This window comes from Pongo abelii, chromosome 6 (genome assembly GCF_028885655.2).
Source record: "Pongo abelii isolate AG06213 chromosome 6, NHGRI_mPonAbe1-v2.0_pri, whole genome shotgun sequence".
Lineage (NCBI taxonomy): Eukaryota > Metazoa > Chordata > Mammalia > Primates > Hominidae > Pongo > Pongo abelii.
In genome coordinates, this window is record NC_071991.2 from 15,419,768 (window position 1) to 15,436,734 (window position 16,967).

The 16,967-nt window shown below is 49.3% G+C and overlaps 1 long non-coding RNA gene across 2 annotated transcripts in view; it reads left to right on the plus strand.

Moving 5' to 3' along the window:
• Window positions 1–2,658: 2,658 nt before the first annotated feature.
• LOC134761751 (uncharacterized) overlaps window positions 2,659–16,967 on the plus strand; it is a 292,218-nt gene continuing 277,909 nt past the window's right edge. For both annotated transcript variants that reach the window (XR_010140828.1, XR_010140827.1), the window contains exon 1: window positions 2,659–3,268. This is a non-coding gene — a long non-coding RNA (uncharacterized LOC134761751). The remainder of the gene's footprint in view (window positions 3,269–16,967) is intronic.

Below are 16,967 nucleotides of genomic sequence, written 5' to 3' on the forward strand. Positions count from 1 at the left end.
TCATGCTTGTAGTCCCAGCTACTCAGGAGGCTGAGACAGGAGAATGTCTTGAACCTGGGAGGTGGAGGTTGCAGTGAGCTGAGATTGCATCACTGCACTCCAGCCTGGGTGACAGAGTGAGACTGTGTCTTAAAAAAAAAAAAAAGAAAAGAAAACCAAAAAAAATTGCAGCTAATTTTTTTTTTTTTTAGATGGAGTTTCGCTCGTGTTGCCCAAGCTGGAGTGCAATGGCGTGATCTCAGCTCACTGCAACCTCTGCCTCCCGGGTTCAACTGACTCTCCTGCCTCAGTTTCCCGAGTAGCTGGGATAACGGCGTGTGCTACTACACCTGGCTAATTTTTTATATTTTTAGTAGAAACGGGGTTTCATCATGTTGGCCAGGCTGGTCTCGAACTCCTGACCTCGTGATCCATCTGCCTCAGCCTCCCAAGGTGCTGGGATTACAGGCGTGCGCCCAGCCTGAGCTAAGATTTTAAAATAACTTTCTTTCCTCTTTAGAATCGTTTCCTTTGGTCATGTTCTTCTTAGGTGTGGGATTCTTGGGTCAAAGAGTACGAGCATTGTTGAGCCTCTTGATACCCTTTGGCAAAATGCTTTGCAAAGGGCTTGTTTCCAGTAGTCCTCATGTATATTGTTTCAGTGAGATTCTTTCTTTCCTACTGCAACTCACTAACAAGCAACATTATGAGAAAAAGATTTCCCAGCTCATTTACAATGGATAAATGATTTCTTATTGTACTTTTAATTTGCATTTCTTTGATTACTGTGAGGTTGAACCATTTAAAAATAAGCATTCCCTTTTGTGTGAATTGTGTTTCTTCTTTTGAGGAACATTCCTTCCACATTCTTTGGCTCCCCTCCCCACCCCAGACATATATTAGACTTTCCAAAGACTTGGAAATTAACACTTTGTGGGTCATATTGAAAGCAATTATTTACTCTGGTAATTTCCTTTTCATTTTAATCGTACTATTTTCAGGACTTTTATGTGTTTTCAAATGAAGATCTTCTCATTTGTGGTTGCTTCAAAGCTTGGAAAATAATAATACCATCAACGAAGTGAAAACTACCCAATTTTATTTTTTATTTTTTCCGTCTATTATATGATGTATTTGTATCGAGCTCTTTCATCCACTTGGGAAAAAAATGACAGTATTTATGATGGTCACACACACACATGGAATGTGAGAGGGGGAGGGTATTTGGGAAAAGACCACAAATTAGATTGGGCACAATGGCTTATACCTATAATCCTAGCATTTTGGGAGGACGAGGAAGGAGGATGGCTGAAAGCCAGGAGTTTGAGACCAGCTTGGGCAACATAGTGAGACCTCATCTCTATAAAAAATACAAAAATTAGCTGGACATGGTGGTCTGTGCTTGTAGTCCCAATTACTTAGGAGGCTGTGGCAGGAGGATTGCTTGACCTTAGGAGTTTAAGGCTGCAGTGAGCTATGATTGTGCTGTGTCCAGAACTGGTGGGCTCTTGGTCTTACTGACTTCAACAATGAAGCCACAGACCCTCGCGGTGAGTGTTACAGTTCTCAAAGATGGTGTGTCCACAGTTTGTTCCTTCTGATGTTCGGACGTGGTCAGAGTTTCTTCCTTCTGGTGGGTTTGTGGTCTCACTGGCTTCAGGAGCGAAACTGCAGACCTTTGCTGTGAGTGTTACAACTCTTAAGGCGGCATGTCTGGAGTTGTTCGTTCCTTCCGTCCAGAGTTGTTCATTCCTCCCAACCAGAATTGTTCATTCCTCTCGGTGGGTTTGTGGTCTCGCTGGCCTCAAAAGTGAAGCTGCAGACCTTCGCGGTGACTGTTACAGCTCATAAAGGCAGTATGGACCCAAAGAGTGAGCAGCAGCAAGATTTATTTCAAAGAGTGAAAAAACAAAGCTTCCACACTATGGAAGGGGACCAAAGCAGATTGCTGCTGCTGGCTCCAGCGGCCTGCTTTTATTCTCTTATCTGGCCCCACCCACATCCTGCTGATTGGTCCATTTTACAGAGAGCTGATTGGTCCGTTTTGACAGGTTGCTGATCGGTGTGTTTACAATCCTTGAACTAGACAGAGAGTGCTAATTGGTGCATTTACAATCCTCTAGCTAGACATAAAAGTTCTCCAAGTCCTCACCAGATTAGCTAGATACAGAATACTGATTGGTGTGTTTACAAACCTGGAGCTAGACACAGGGTGCTGACTGGTGCATTTACAAACCTTGAGCTACACACAGAGTGCTGATTGGTGTATTTACAATCCTTTAGCTAAACATAAAGGTTCTCCAAGTCCCCACTAGATTAGCTAGACACAGAACACTGGTGCATTTACAAACCTTGAGCTGACACAGGGTGCTGATTGGTGTGTTTACAAACCTTGAGCTAGACACAGAGTGCTGATTGGTTTATTTACAGTCCTTCAGCTAGACATAAAGGTTCTCCAAGTCCTCACCAGATTAGCTAGATACAGAGTGCTGATTGGTGCATCCACAAACCCCCAGCTAGAGGCAGAGCACTGATGGGTGTGTTTACAAACCTTTAGCTAGACACAGAGTGCTGATTGGTGCATTTACAATCCTTTAGCTAGACATAAAGGTTCTCCAAGGCCCGCCCCCCCGCCCAACTCAGGAGTCCAGCTGGCTTCCCCTAGTGGATCACGCGCCAGGGCCGAGGGCGGAGCTGCCCGCCAGTCCTGCGCTGCTGCGCGCCTGCACTCCTCAGCTCTTGGGCGGTCGATGGGACCGGGCGCAGGGGGCGGCGCCCTTCGAGGAGTCTCGGGCTGCCGGGGAGCCCACCGCGGGGGGCTCGGGCATGGCGGGCTGCAGGTCCCGAGCCCTGCCCCGCGGGGAGGTGGCTGAGGCCGGGCGAGAATTGGAGCATGGCGCGGGCGGGCCGGCAATACTGGGGGCCCTGGCGCCCCCTCCACAGCTGCTGGCCCGGTTGCTAAGCCCCTCACTGCCTGGGGCCAGCGGCGCCTGCTGGCCGCTTCGAGTGCGGAGCCCGCCGAGCCCACGCCCACCGGGAACTCGCGCTGGCCCGCGAGCGCCGCGCGCAGCCCCGGTTCCCGCCCGCGCCTCTCCCTCCACACCTCCCTGCAAGCAGAGCAGCAGGTTCCAGCCTCGGCCAGCCCAGAGAGGGGCTCTCACGGTGCAGCGGCGGGCTTAAGGGCTCCTCAAGCGTGGCCAGAGCGGACGCCGAGGCCAAGAAGGCACTGAGAGCGAGCGAGGGCCGCCAGCACGTTGTCACCTCTCAGCGCCACTGTACTCCAGCCCAGGTAACAGAGTGGGTCCGTGTCTCTAAACACACACACCCCCCCCCCCTTAGAAATTGTGAATAAATGGAGGGAAATGCCATGTTTTTGGTTGGGAAAATGCAGACGAATAATTGTAATATTTCTGGCTGGGTGCAGTGGCTCACGCCTGTAATCCCAGCACTTTGGGAGGTCAAGGTGAGTGGATCACTTGAGGTCAGGAGTTTGAGACCAGCCTGGCCAACATGGCAAAACCCTGTCTCTACTAAAAATAGAAAAATTAGCCGGGCCTGGTGGCAGGCGCCTGTAATCCCAGGTAGTCGGGAGACTGAGGCAGAAGAATTGCTTGAACCTGGGAGGTGGAGGCAGCGGTAAGCCGAGATCGCACCACTGCACTCCAGCCTGGGCGACAGAGCAAGACTCTGCCTCAAAAAAAAAAAAAAAAAAAAAAAAAAAAAGTACCCCCCAATGCATTAACAACTGTGCCTAACCAGGCCAAAGCCCTGGCAGGTGGTTTTAATTTCTGATGGTTTTTAGGGGCAGATGGAGCTGATGGGTTCATGAAAGTTGTGTTATTCTAAAAACTGTCACTGGTGGACAAATCTAGCAGTTGCCAGGGGGACCTAATTTTACATAACTTTATTCTCTTTTCCCCCAATTTTTTTATTGTGATAAAATACACATAACATAAAATTTACTATCTTAACCATTTTAAATGTACACCTCAGTGGTATGAAATGCATGCATAATTTTGTGCAAACATCCCCACCGTCTGTCTCCAGAATGCTTTCCATCTTGTAAAAAAATTGAAACCCTGTCCCTGTTAAACACTTAACTCCTCGTTCCTCCCTTCCCTCAATCCCCGGCAACCACCCTTCTGCTTTCTGTCTGTATGAATTTGACTCCTCTAACTACCTCATCTAAGTGGAATTATGCAGTCTTTGTCTTTTTGTATAACTTTATTCTTTCAACAAAGAATAATAGATGATAATACATAGTTCCGTAGGTTTTATTATTATAACTTTTTAAGAGGTTTTTCTCCATAGAAATAAATATACACATTTAAAAATGAGACTGGCCAGGAACAATGGCTCATGCCCGTAATCCCAGCACTTTGGGAGCCGAAGTGGGAGGATCTCTTGAAGTCAGGAGTTTGAGACTAGCCCAGACAACATAGTGAGACCCCGGCTCTACAAAAAATAAAATTAAAATTAGCCTGGCATGGTGACACGTGCCTGTGGTCCCAGCTCCTTGGGAGGCTGAGGTGGGAGGATCACTTGAGACCAGTAGTTCAAGGCTGCAGTGAGCTATGCAGTTTGCACCATGGCACCCCAGCCTGGGCCAATGAGCGAGATCCTGTCTCTAAAAATAAATAAATAAATATTTTAAAGTAGCTGTCCTGATTTGAGTTTTACAAATAGTTATTGCAGTAACAGAGGATGAGAAGGCGCAAAGGGAAGGGAACATCTGGCCACAGATCTTTGGCCACAGATATCACCTGTGGGGGTTAAGCGGGGGTCAGAAGGGATGAGGCAGAGTGATTGATGGATCAACTGAAGTGAAGTAACTCGGGGGAAAAACCAAAAACCTTATGTTCTCACTTACAAGTGGGAGCTAAGGCCAGGCACGGTGGCTCACGCCTGTAATCCCAGCACTTCGGGAGGCTGAGACGGATGGATCACTTGAGGTCAGGAGTTCGAGACTAGCCTGGCTAACAGGGTGAAACCCTGTCTCCACTAAAAAAAAATAAAAATTAGCCAGGTGTGGTGGCACACGCCTATAATCCCAGCTACTCGGGAGGGTGAGGCAGGAGAATCACTTGAACCTGGGAGGCAGAGGTTGCAGTGAGCCAAGATTCTGCCACTGCACTGCAGCCTGGGAAACAGAGTGAGACTCCATCGCAAAAAACAACAACAAAAAAAGCTACAGGCATGCAAAGGCAAACAGAATAGTATAATGAACTTTAGAGACTCAGAAGGGGGAAGAATGGGAGGGGAGTTAGGGATAAAAAATTGCCTCTGAAGTATAAGGTATACTACTTGAGTGACAGGTGCACTAAAAGCTCAGAATTCATCCATGTAACAAAAAAACACTTGTACCCCCCAAATATTGAAATAAATTTTTTAAAAAAGAGACTTTGAGAGAGCAGCATTCAAACAGGGAGAACGCAGGAGGAATGCCTTCTGGGCGGATTGGGATCTCTATCTTTATGTTTCTGTTTGCTGTCACATCCTGGGAAAGTGACTGGTGTGTGTTCTCCAACTTTAAGACTGTTTAGATGTGGCTGGGATGAACCAGAGCTTGGTAAGATGTGTTGGGATGTGGGGGTCAACCTTCTGAGGACTCTGGGGTCTAATACAGCCATGGGAGACTTATCCACTTATTCAAGGTTGGCAATTCTTCTCATCGACACAGGAGACAGGCAGGGGCTGCCCTCAGCATTTCATTTATTCCAAACACGTCACAAAGAATCATTTAGTCTTCCCTGTAACTTTGAGAGAAGGGTTGCTATGGACTGAATGTGTCCCCTGCAGAATTCATATGTTGAAGCCTAAATCCCTGAAGTGATGATATTTGGAGGTGGGGCACTGGGGAGGTCATTAGGTCACGAGGATGAAACCCTACAAATAGGATTAGTGCCGTTAGTGCCCTTATAAGGAAAGACACAAGAGAGGTGGAAGGAGAGGATTGCTATCTACTTTCTCAATGAGAAGGCTGCCATCTACAACTCAGGGAATGGGCTCTCACCAGACACAGGGCTTGCCAGCACCTTGCTCTTGGACTTCCCAGCCTCCAGAACTGTGAGAAATAGATATTTTAGCTGGGCATGGTGGCTCATGCCTGTAGTCTCAGCGCTTTGGTTGGGCAGAGCGGGAGGATTACTTGAGACCAAGATTTCTGGACCAGACTGGGCAACATAGTGAGACCCTATCTCTATAAAAAATTTAAAAAATTAGCTAGGTGTGGTGGCATGCACTTATAGCCCCAGCTCCTAAGGAGGCTGAGGCAGGAGGATCGCTTGAGCCCAGGAGTTCAAGGCTGCAGTGGGCTATGATTGCACCACTGCACTCGAGCCTGGGAAGAGACAGACCCTGTCTCTTAAAAAAAAAAAAAGAGAGACACAAGGGAGATGGAAGGAGATGATTCCTCTCCACTCTCTCCCAAGTGAAGGCACAATGGGAAGGTTGCAGCTATAAACCAGGAAGTGAGCCCTCACCAGACACAAGATTTGCTGGCACCTTGATCTTGGACTTCCCAGCCTCCAGAATCATGAGGAATAAATGTTTCTTGGGAAATCACCCAGTCTATGGTATGTGTTATAGCAGCCAGAGCTGATTAAGACATGGGGGCAATCAGGCTCACCAATGAGGCCACCCAGCTAGAGTAGCAGAGCCTGGATTTAAATCTGGGCATGTGGGCTCCGGGGTCAGGGCTCGTCACTTCTAGGCTGTGTTGGCTATCCCATTTTTAGAGGCAAGTGACATGTTTATTAATCGCTCAGTCATCAACCACTAAAACAGCTTTTTCTATGTGCCAGGCCCCAAGGCATCAACCATGGGAGACATAGAAATGACACTGGGGCATTAAACCTGGTGTCTTTTAAGACTCCCAGCAGAGGTGGCTGCTATTGCATAGCCCTTCCTAGGTAAGTTTTTGTGGAGCCCCTCCAACCCCCAGGGCATTAGCATCAAGAACTCTTCTTGCTGTGTGGCAAGGCAAGCCATCTGGGCGTTCTGTGGACTGAGGATGATAATTAACCTACATGGAAAACATTAACCCCTGGTAATTCCTGGGTGAGCTCTGGCTGCAGAACCTGGGGCCCTGAGGTTTCTTCCCTTTTCCTGGGTGGGTGGGAGCCTTGGGAAGGGTCCCATTATCTTCCTGGCCTGTGTCCTCCTGTTCTTCTCTTCCTCCCTCACTTTTTCTACCCCGCCCTCCCAGGTTTGCTGTCTGGGTCTTTGGGTTCCTCCAAGGGCCTCTCTGTCCAGGTGCCCTCCCCTTGCCACTCCTTGTCCTTGCCCGTCATTCCTGGATGACACCTTGTTAGAAGTGCTGTCTTATCTTACCAGTAAGGAAACTGGGAATCAGAGAGGTTCAGCAACTCACGTAGGGTCACCCAAGAAGCTGGAGGCACAGCTGGGCTGGGAACGCACCCAGAACTAAAGCCGATCATGGGCAAGAGGAGGCCACACTCCCACTGAGAGAGGGGAAGGGCTGGCAAGGAGCAGAGGAAGGGTGAGAACAGCTGGGGCTTCTCCACCACTTGGCTCTGCCAGCCTGGGCAATGCCACTCAGTGTCAGATCTGCAAGCCCCTTGGAGGGTGTCCAATCCTGAGGGTGGAAACTGTGGTCCCAGGCCAGACCCTGTTCAGCTTCTTTATTAAACAAATTAGAAGTAATTTCAAACATATTGCTACAACAGTAGTATAAACCACTGTGTGCAACAATAGTATAAAGTATACAACAATACAACATCAAGAGTATAAAGACGAAGAATTGTAAGAATACTATAAAAACCCATTATTGACATTTTGCCACATCTTTTTCTCTCCCTTCCTTTCTCTCCCTCCCCTGCCTTCCCCTCCCCTGCCCTCCCCTCCCCTCCCCCCTCCCCTCCCCTCCCCTCCCCCCTCCCCTCCCCTCCCCACTCCCCTCCCCTCCCCTCCCCACTCCCCTCCCCTCCCCCCTCCCCTCCCCCTCCCCTCCCCTCCCCCCTCGCCTGCCCTCCCCTCCCCTCCCCCCTCCCCTCCCCTCCCCCCCTCCCCTCCCCTCCCCTCCCCTCCCCTCCCCCCCTCCCCTCCCCTCCCCTCCCCTCCCCTCCCCACTCCCCTCCCCTCCCCTCCCCACTCCCCTCCCCTCCCCCTCCCCTCTCCCCTCTCCCCTCCCCTCCCCCCTCCCCCCTCCCCTCCCCTCCCTCCCCTCCCCCCTCCCCCCTCCCCTCCCCTCCCTCCCCTCCCCCCTCCCCTCCCCTCCCCTCCCCTCCCCCCTCCCCTCCCCTCCCCTCCCCTCCCCCCTCCCCTCCCCCCCTCCCCTCCCCCCTCCCCTCCCCTCCCCTCCCCTCCCCCCTCCCCTCCCCTCCCCTCCCCCCTCCCCTCCCCTCCCCCATCCCCTCCCCTCCCCTCCCCCCTCCCCTCCCCTCCCCCCTCCCCTCCCCTCCCCCCTCCCCTCCCCTCCCCTCCCCCCTCCCCTCCCCTCTCCCCTCCCCTCCCCTCCCCTCCCCCCTCCCCTCCCCTCCCCTCCCCCCTCCCCTCCCCTCCCCTCCCCTCCCCCCTCCCCTCCCCTCCCCTCCCCCCTCCCCTCCCCTCCCCCCTCCCCTCCCCTCTCCTCCCCCCTCCCCTCCCCTCTCCTCCCCTCCCCCTCTCCTCCCCTCCCCCTCTCCTCCCCTCCCCCTCTCCTCCCCTCCCCTCCCCCCTCCCCTCCCCTCCCCTCCCCTCTCCTCCCCTCCCCCCTCCCCTCCCCTCTCCTCCCCTCCCCTCTCCTCTTCTTTTCCTTCTTTCCTTCCTTCCTTCCTTCCTTTTCTTTCTTTCAAGACAGAGTCTCCCTCTGTCACCCAGGCTGGAGTGCAGTGGTGCGATCTCAGCTCACTGCAGTCTCCACCTCCCGGGTTCAAGCAGTTCTCCTGCCTCAGCCTCCCAAGTAGCTGGGATTACAGGTGACTGCCACCACACCCAGCTAATTTTTGTAGTTTTAGTAGAGATGGGATTTCATCATGTTGGCCAGGCTGGTCTCAAACTCTTTACCTCAAGTGATCCACCTGCCTCAGACTCCCAAAGTGCTGGGATTATAGGCATGAGCCACCATGCCCAGCCCATTTTGCTTTCTATATGTACATATTTTCCCCCTTAACCATTTGAGAGTTATAGATGTCACGCCTGTCACACCTACATACTTGAGTGTGTATGTCTTAAGAACTTGCTGAGCCCAGTGGCTCACGCCCGTAATCCCAGCACTGTGGGAGGCTGACGTGGGTGGATCACGAAATCAAGATATTGAGATCATCCTGGCCAACACGGTGAAACCTCGTCTCTACTAAAAATACAAAAATTAGCTGGGTGTGGTGGCGTGTGCCTGTAATCCCAGCTACTAGGGAGGCTGAGGCAGGAGAATCGCTTGAACCCGGGAGGCGGAGGTTGCAGTGAGCTGAGATCGTGCCACTGCACTCCAGCCTGGTGACAGAGTGAGACTTCATTCCCCCACTCCCCAAAAAAGAATAAGGAAATTATTATTATTATTTTATTTATTTATTTTTGAGATGGAGTCTTACTCAGCCTCCCAGGCTGGAGTGGAGTGGTACAATCTCGGCTCACTGCAACCACCGTCTCCCAGGTTCAAGCGATTCTCCCATCTCAGCCTCCGGAGTAGCTGGGATTATAGGCAACGGCCATCATGCTGGGCTAATTTTTGTATTTTAGTAGAGATGAGGTTTCACCATGTTGGCCAGGCTGTTCTTGAACTCCTGACCTCAGGTGATCCACCCGCCTCGGCCTCCCAAAGTGCTAGGATTAGAGGCGTGAGCCACCGCGCCCGGTAAGGACATTATTTTATAAGACCAAGGTGCACTTACCCAATTCAGGAAATTCAGCTTATATAATACTAGTATCTAATATATAGAACATATGCGGCCGGGCACGGGGGCTCACGCCTGTAATCCCAGCACTTTGGGAGGCTGAGGCAGGCAGATCATGAGGTCAGGAGATTGAGACCATCCTGGCTAACACGGTGAAACCCCGTCTCTACTAAAAATAGAAAAAATTAGCCAGGCGTGGTGGCAGGCGCCTGTAGTCCCAGCTACTCGGGAGGCTGAGGCAGGAGAATGGCGTGAACCTGGGAGGCGGAGTTTGCAGTGAGCCGAGATCGCGCCACTGCACTCCAGCCTGGGCGAGAAAGCGAGACTCTCTCTCAAAAAAAAAAAAAAAGAGCATATGCACATTTTGACAATTGTTCCCAGTACTGCCCTTTCTGAATAGTCCTTCCCCCCACTTGATCTAGAATCCCCTCTAAGATCATGAGCTGCATTTAGCTATCTTGACTCTCTCCTTTCCTTTCTTCTGAAATAGTCACTCGGTCTTCCTTTGTCTTTCTTTATCTTGATATTTTTAAAAAGTGCAAGCCAGTTGTTCTGCAGAACGTCCTTCAATTTGGATTTGTCTGAGGTTTTCCAAATGGGCTACGCATTTTTGGCAGGAGTAATTCCTAAGTGATGTTGTGTCTTCTGCTCCGAGTCTTTGAAAAAAAGTGGAACCAGTTGCCAATATTAAAACCTGAGAGATTTTACATATTGTCTTGGTTTCTGGATCCTCTCATGAACAGATAGCTACACTGTGGCCCCCTGGGCTAGGCTCCTGCAGGGAACGGCCAGTTGGAGCTGGACAGTGGGTGCCTGAGATGGCGGTGGGAGTACTAGGGTGTCATCCGCTCCCTTTGCCTACCCCTCAGTCATCTAGGGGAGCCCACCTGGCCAGGTAGGCACTGAGTGTACAACTTTTGCTGGATCTCCCATTTATTTATTTATTTGTTGTTATTTTTTAATTTTTCAGAGGTAGGGTCTCCCTCTGTTGCCCAGGCTGGAGTGCAGTGGTGCAAACACAGCTCACTGCAGCTCTAAACTTCTGGGTGCAAGTGATCCTTTGCCTCAGCTTACTAAGTAACTGGGACTACAGGCACCCACCACCATGCCTGGCTAATTAAAAAAAATTTTTTTTTATAGAGTTGGGGTCTCACTGTGCTGTCCAGGCTGGTTTTGAACTCTGGACCTCAAGCCATCCTCCTGTCTTCAGCCTCCCAAATGTTGGGATTACAAGCATGAGCCACCGCGCCTGGCCTTCCTTCGTTTTTCAGTTGAGGCAACGATCTAGAAGACCCAGAGAGGGCCAGGAGTGAGCTGTGGTCACCCTCAGAGGCCAGACTTGTCCTCATTTTGTCGGAGCAATTACAAGCGGTTAGGTTCACATCTTACCATGTTTTATTAACACTTGACAAGAAATGGGGCATTGGCTGTGTTTGAGCAACTGCACCCTGCTGGTGTGTAATTCAGGGAGATGGGAACATGGGAACGTTTTCTGGCGCTGTGTCTGCCCCTGTCCTGAGCAGTCCCCGGCTGCGGTCTCTTCCCTGACCTCGTTATGTTCTTGCTGTTCATACTTTGAACACTAGGTGGCACTGGTTCCCTACTAATAACCTAGAGCAGCCTGTCGGCCTCAGAGGCCACCAGTCCAGGTGCAGGGGCCTTGACATCAGCCAGCTTAGCATATTTATGCTCTTTTTAGCCTTGAAATCCTTTCTTCTGATAAGATCCTTTGCCCCCGACTTAAAAAAATTGAAGTAGACGTCACATACTATAAAATCCACCCTTTAAACGCGTACAGTGATTTTTAGGGTATTCACAAGACTGCAGCCGTCACCACTATGGTTTTTTTTTTTTTGAGTTGGAGTCCCACTCTGTCACTCAGGCTGGAGTGCAGTGGCAGCGATCTCGGCTCACTGCAACCTCCGCCTCCTGAGTTCAAGTGATTCTCCTGCCTCAGCCTCCTGAGTATCTGGGACTACAGGGGTGCACCACAATGACTGGCTAATTTTTGTATTTTTAGTAGACACAGGGTTTTGCCATGTTGGCCAGGCTGGCCTCAAACTCCTGACCTCAGGTGTTCTGCCTGTCTCGGCCTCCCCAGATGCTGGGATTACAGACGTGAGCCACCGCACCCGGTCCATCACCACTATCTAATTATAGGATGTTTTCATTCTGATGAAATCTTACATGGAAGGCAGGAGCGAGGGGGATTTTTCCTGGCTTTGCCTGGGGGAAAAAAGCTATTAGGTTGCAGGCCGGGCTCAGTGGCTCACACCTGTAATCCCAGCACTTTGGGAGGCTGAGGTGGGTGGCTCACTTGAGGTCAGGAGTTTGAGACCAGCCTGACCAACATGGTAAAACCCTATCTCTACTAAAAATACAAAAATTAGCTGGATGTGGTGGCATACACCTGTAATTCCCACTACTAGGGAGGCTGAGGCAGGTGAATCTCTTTTTTTTTGTTTTGTTTTGTCGGAGTCTCGCTCTGTTGCCCAGGCTGGAGTGCAATAGTGCAATCTTGGCTCACTGCAACCTCTGCCTCCCAGGTTCGAGTGATTCTCCTGCCTCAGCCTCCCAAGTAGCTAGGACTACAGGCGGGCACCACCACACCCGGCTAATTTTTATATTTTTAGTAGAGACAGGGTTTCACCATATTGGCCAGGCTGGTCTTGAACTCCTGATCTCTTGATCCGCCTGCCTCAGTCTCCCAAAGTGCTGGGATTACAGGTGTGAGCCAACGCACTGGGTCTTAACTTTTATTTTAGGTTTGGGGTACATGTGAAAGTTTGTGACACAGGTAAACTCATATCATGGGGGTTTGTTGTACAGGTTATTTCATCACCCAGGTATTAAAGCCCAGTACCCACTAGTCATCTTTTCTGCTCCTCCCGCTCCCTTACCCTCCACCCTCATGTAGATCCCAATGTCTGTTGCTTCCTTCTTTGTGTTCATAAGTTGTCAACATTTAACTCCCACTTATAAGTGAGAACACGTGGTTCAAGCAATTCTCCTGCCTCAGCCTCCCGAGTAGCTGAGATCACAGGTGTGTGCCACCATGTCTGGCTAATTTTTGTATTTTTAGTATTTTGTATTTCAGTATTCCTGTTCTTGCACTAGTTTGCTAAGGATGATGGCCTCCAGCTCCATCCATGTCCCTGCAAAAGACATGATCTTGCTCTTTTTGATGGCTGCATAGTATTCCATGGTGTATCTGTACCACATTTTCTTTATTCAATCTGTCATTGATGAGCATTTGGGTTTATTCCACGTCTTTACTGTTTTTTTTTTTTTTTATTATGCTTTAAGTTCTAGGGTACATGTGCACAACGTGCAGGTTTGTTACATAGTTATACATGTGCCATGTTGGTTTGCTGAACTGCCATCAACTCAACATTTACATTAGGTATTTCTTCTAATGCTATCCCTCCCCCTGCCCCCTAACCCCTGACAGGCCTTGGTGTGTGATGTTCCCCACCCTGTGTCCAGGTGTTCTCATTGTTCAATTCCCACCTGTGAGTGAGAACATGTGGTGTTTGGTTTTCTGTCCTTGTGATAGTTTGCTGAGAATGATGGTTTCCAGCTTCATCCATGTCCCTGCAAAGGACATGAACTCATCCTTTTTTATGGCTGCATAGTAGTCCATGGTGTATATGTACCACATTTGTCTTTACTATTTTGAATAGTGCTGCAATTAACATTAACATGCATGTGTCTTTTTTTTTTTTCTTTTGAGACGGAGTTTTGCTCTTGTTGCCCAGGCTGGAGTGCAATGGCGTGATCTGGGCTCACCGCAACCTCTGCCTCCTGGGTTCAAGCGATTCTCCTGCCTCAGCCTCCCGAGTAGCTGGGATTACAGGCATGTACCACCATGGCCAGCTAATTTTGTATTTTTAGTAGTGACAGGTTTCTCCACGTTGGTCAGGCTGGTCTCGAACTCCCAACCTCAGGTGATCTGCCTGCCTTGGCCTCCCAAAGTGTTGGGATCACAGGTGTGAGCCACTGTGCCCAGCTATGCATGTGTCTTTATGATAGAATGATTTATATTCCTTTGGGTAGATACCCAGTAATGGGATTGCTGGGTTGAATGGTAGTTCTGCTTTTAGCCCTTTGAGGAATCGCCACACTGCTTTCCACAATGGCTGAATTAATGTACATTCCCACCAACAGTGTATCTGCATTCCCAGAAAAGTGTTCTTGTTCTTGAAAAAGGAAATCACTGTATTTGTTGTGTAGTAGGTACAATAACGTGCTCCCAAGGATGTCTTCATTCTCATCCCTAGAACTTGTGGACAGGGTAGCTTATATGGCAGAAGACATTTTCCAGTTGTGATTATGTTAAGGATCTGGGGATGGAGATACTGTCTTGGATTATCCACAGGGGTCCAATGTGGTCGTGAAGGTTCTTACAAAGGAAAGAAGGAGGCAGGAGAATTAGAGAGAGAGAGGGATGTGAGGATGGATGAAAGCGTAGGGGAGACACAAAGAGAAAGAGAAAGGAAAAGGAGAGAGACAGAGAGAAATAGGGAGAGGAGAGGGAGAGAAACAGAGAGACAGGGAGAGTAGACAGACAGACAGGGAGAGATAGACAGAGACAGGGAGAGTAGAGGAAGAGAGACAGAAAGACAGACAGAGAAATAGAGAAGAGGGAAAGAGAGAGTAGAGGAAAGAGAGAGAGAGAGACAGAGACAGACAGAAATGGAGAGGGAAAGAGAGACACAGAGACAGACACAGAGAGAAATAGAGGAGAGGGAGAGAGAGAGAGACACAGAGAAATAGAGGAGAGGGAGAGAAAGAGAGACACAGAGGGAGAGAGTAGAGGAAGAGAGACAGAGACAGAGATAGAAACACACACACACACACACACACACACACACACACACACACAGAGACTGTGAAGATGTTATGCTGTAGGCTTTGAAGTTAGAGGAAGGGTCCACCAGCCAAGGAATACAGGAAGCCTCTAAAAGTTGTTGCAGACAAAGAAACAGATTTCCCTGCAAAGCCTCCAGAAGGAACACAGCTGTTTGAGACCAGGAGTTCAATACCTGTCTGGGCAACACAGCGAGACCCCTGTCTCTACAAAAAAAATGTAAAACAATTAGCCGGGCATGGTGGTGCGTACCTGTAGTCCCCGTTAACTGGGAGGGTGAGGTGGGAGTACGGCTTGAGCCCAGGAGTTGTATGTTGCAAGCTCTCAACATCTTGATTTCAAGACTTCTGACCCCCAGAACAGTTAGAGAATAGATTTGTGCTGTTTTAAGCCACTGAGTTGGTGGCTATTTGTTACAGCAGCCATAGGAAGCTAATACCTCCTAATACTTCTCATTTCCTCGTTTTTCCCCATTCCCTCATCTGATGATCTCCTTTTCTGGTGATCTCAGGTGAAATGCAGCTTTCTCAGGGAAGCCCCCCCTCTGTTGCCTGACTAGAGATGCCCTTTTAGCTCCCAGAATGGTTTCAAAGAGCAACAGCGCAATTGTAGAATCATGTCAACATTTGTGTCATGCCTGGTTGGTGCTTATTTCCCTGGTTCCAATACCAGTTCTTTTTTTTTTTCTTTTTTCCAAGACAGAGTCTTGCTCTGCCACCCAGGCTGGAGTGCCGTGTGATCTCGACTCACTGCAACCTCTGCCTCCTGGGTTCAGGAGATTGTCCCTGCCTTAGCCACCTTAGTAGCTGGGATTACAGGCGTGTACCACCACACTTGGCTAATTTTTGTATTTTTGGTAGAGACAGGGTTTTGCCATGTTGGTCAGGCTAGTCTCCAACTCCTGGCCTCAAGTGATCTTCCCTCCTTGGCCTCCCAAAGTGCTGGGATGACAGGCCTGAGTCACCACATCCTGCCTCAGTACCACCACCCCTGGCCCCAATACCAGCCTCCCAGTACATGGCTGTCTTCTTCACAGGTGTGTCTCAGGCACAAAACATGAGCCTGGACCCCACAGAGGATCAAGGAATGTGTGTACAATGAGCATGTGGAATGTTTGTAAAATGCACGAGTGTTTGTAAAACGGGAATGTTTATAAAATGCGTGCGTGAATGAGCTTCTCATTGAGTTCACTCTCATCATGGGCCAGGCATAGCCGTGTCCTGGGAATGGTGTGTGTGTGTTATGAGGGGCCTGGAAAGACCCAAACACGTCCTCATTCCCACACATTGGGGAGGAGAAAATGAACACAGACAGGTGAAGATTTAAATGGTGTTAACATCATTAATTCACTGTTGCAATCGTCAAATTCACAGAGGCAGAGAGAAGGATGATGGTTGGCAGGGGCTGGTGGGAGGGAGAAATGGGGAGTGAGTGTTTCATGGGGATAGGGTTTCAGTTTGGGAAGATGAGAAAGTTCTGGAGATGGATGACAGTGAAGGTTGCATGATAATGGGAATGTATTTAAGACCACCAAACTCTGTCCTTAGAAATGCTGAAAATGACACATTTTATGTTATATATATATTCAGCCACAATTGAGAAAATTTCTTACATCTAAAAATATCCCTCTAAGAACCCACCATTCACATGAATGCATTAAAAACCTTCATTCACTGAAAAAAAAATTTAATTCAGTTTCAGACAATGCTGGGAGAAGTTAAAAATGTTTCAGTGCAGTCAAAGATTAAGAACAAAGTATGTGGCTGGGCGTGGTGGCTAATGCCTATAATCCCAGCATTTTGAGGGGCTGAGGTGGGCAGATCACCTGAGGTCAGGAGTTCAAGACCAGCCTGGGCAAAAACATGGTGAAAACTCGTCTCTACTGAAAATACAAAAATTAGCTAGACATGGTGGCACATGCCTGTAATTTTAGCTACTTGGGAGGCTGAGGCAGGAGAATTGCTTGATCTCGGGAGGCAGAGGTTGCAGTGAGCTGAGATCATGCCACTGCACTCTAGTCTGGGCAACAGAGTGAGACTCCATCTCAGAAAACAAAAACGACAAACAAACAAACAACCAAGTATGTAACAAGGCATAGAGGTTCATGCCTATAATCCCAGCACTTTGGGAGGCCAACTTGGGAGGAGCAATTGAGGCCAGGAGTTTGAGACCAGCCTGGGCAGCATTGTGAGACTCCTGTCTCTACAAAAAGTAAAAAAAAAAAAAAAAAAAAAAAAAATCAGCTGGGCATGGTGGTATGCACCCGCAGTCCCAGCTCAGGAGGC